The sequence below is a fragment of the Cynara cardunculus genome (assembly GCF_001531365.2).
Source record: "Cynara cardunculus var. scolymus isolate 2C chromosome LG 2, CcrdV1, whole genome shotgun sequence".
Lineage (NCBI taxonomy): Eukaryota > Viridiplantae > Streptophyta > Magnoliopsida > Asterales > Asteraceae > Cynara > Cynara cardunculus.
Window position 1 is genome coordinate 60,675,673 of NC_037529.1, and position 2,590 is coordinate 60,678,262.

At 31.8% G+C, this 2,590-nt stretch overlaps 1 protein-coding gene across 1 annotated transcript in view; it reads left to right on the forward strand.

The window, feature by feature from the left end:
* The window catches only part of LOC112506238 (cytochrome P450 704C1-like), a 13,301-nt gene that overhangs the window by 2,384 nt on the left and 8,327 nt on the right, over positions 1-2,590 (forward strand). The window lies entirely within an intron of this gene.

Genomic DNA, 2,590 nt, shown 5'->3' on the forward strand with positions numbered 1-2,590 from the left:
CGAGATTTCGCGTATAGGCAGATGAAGATATTCTCTTCTATCTTGTTGGGTTGCTTCGCGTTCAAGTTGAGTGATGAAAGCAAAATCCCACATTACAGAACTATGATTAATCTTCAGATGGATGGTCCCCTACATATTTCTGTTTCCAAACGATACGGTATATATACACAATTGTCCTTAAACTCAAAATATATGTTTGCATATATCGTAGCATATGCTCTAATATGTGTTTAGTAGATCAACAAAGGTATTGTTGTTACTTATAAAACATTACTTCACATATGGGACCTAGAATAATCATATCCAAATAGCATGTATGTATACGTACGGTATGCATAACCTTTACGAAACTCTTCTTTTCATGCTACATATATTTTTGACAAGGTCGGATGTTATGTTCATTTGTTGTTAAGTTTATGAAAGCTTTAATTCCATTGCACCACTATCTATAAACTGATGTTAAATCTAAAACCATAAACTCAATGAATTTTATGCTGACGAGTAGTGTGTGTTACAGGAGCAGACAAGTCTGAAAGCTATAAAGGTGAAGATTTGATATAAGGGCGTATTTTGGAAGTCACCATGTATGGACTATGCTATTTATATTGTGTTGCATTGAGTATCATGTACTACTAAGTTTGATGTATTTGGTATCGTAAACCAATGTTTTATGATATTTTAACTATTCTGCTACGATGTGGTGAATAGTTTGTATTAATCAAGTTGTGCCACGACATATTGCATTGAATCTTGTATTGTATACTGCTAAGTTTCATGTAATTTGCATTGTAAATCAACGTTTAAGTTGTTACGTTGTTTTAACAATTTTGACATGATGTGATGAATGGTTTTTATGATTTATTTTATGCCTTGCACGTCATGACACTAATAAAAGGGTGGTGTTACATCATGTCACCAAAACTGATGATGTAGCTTATAAATTACCAAATCTTATATCTTATTAAACCGAAAATTGAAGTTCATCGAAATCAATCAAAAACTTCAAAAAAAAATCCATTTGAAATAGTGGAATTTGATTACAAATACGTTGATCCAACTTAATGTATACTTGTTTGACAAAAATAATGGATTTACCGGTAGATCGTAAAGTCTATCATGTTGCACGAAAAACCCATCTAATAAACATGTTTTTTATTAAATTAAAAAGACAGTTGACGTTGACCGTTGAGAGGAAATACTATGATTTCTATTTTTAGAAATATTCCATCACACAAAAGTAATAATGGTTAATACTTTAAGATAAAAATAATAAAATAACAAAAAATAAAAGAAATGAAAAACATGATAAAAATAATAAATAGAATTACTAAAATAATAAAAAAGACACCAGTAACATTAAAGTTTTGACACAAATGATATATTTGCATGTGCAAAATTCAAATCTTGCATGAAAATGTATATTAAAAAATTGGTGCAAAATTCAAATCTTGCAAGAAAATGTATTAGTTGTGTATCCGTGCAATGCGGCGGGAGCCATGAATTTTAACGATTTTGAAGTTCCACTGGTTTAATAAGATAAGATTTAACGATGATATAGGTTACACTTGGTCTTTACATATTAATACAATTTGAATAAATAAGAGTTATGGTTCCAATTACAGACTATCGATGAAAAAAAATTGTATGACAGTTTAAAATCCAACATATTTAAACGACTCCACAAATGTGTATTCTTCGAAGGAGTTGATGATCGAGAGCAGATTTTGGTCGCTTGGATGGAGGGGCTGCGTTCGTGATGAGTTGGGTAATCCTAAAGAGATGGACTATGAGATGGGTAGTATTTTGGGCTTCAAGGTGTTTTTTAATTGGGCTGCCTATTCAAATTTTTGGTGTTCCATTATGTTATTTGGGCTTGAGGACATGGGCTGAAAAAGGAATATCAACTATGCGATGGATCCTATTCTGGGCTCCAAGTTGATTTTTAATTGTGCTGCTTATTCTAATCTTTGGAGTTCCTTTGCTTTAAGTGGGCTTGAGGATATGGATTGAAAGCGGAATGCTATTGAGGGCTGCAATGATAGGGAAGTTGTTGAACACCGGTGGGATATGCCTAATTACTTGTTTTGAGTCAACTCTTCCATTTATTTTCTGGATTGTATCTTCTCTTGGGCTTGTTGGCTTGATATTGCTAACCTGGTTTCTAGAACTAGATATTTTTTAAGTGTCCTTCCTAAACATTTTCTTGGAAGACACTTAGTTTATTTGTTTCTTGGGGTATGCCCCTCGTAGCTTGTCTTGTTTTAGTTTTTGAATAAATTTTTCCGGGGTTCCGTCCCCTTTACCCAAAAAAAGAACCAATAAACTTGAGTTTTAAGATAAACACTCAAAACCAATAAATAAAACTACAAATTTGACAGATCATAAGTCATGAAAAGACTAAAAAAGATGGATTTTAGAATGAAATTTCAACTGCTTACCCTCTTTCTTGTCCAAAAACTCAGATTAAGGTTGAATTAATACATGTATATATATATTTCAAAAAAAAACCCAAGAACATATTAATTCAGAACATATTATGCAGTGCAATTTGGATAGCCTAACCTCAAAATATATAGTATATATATAAATA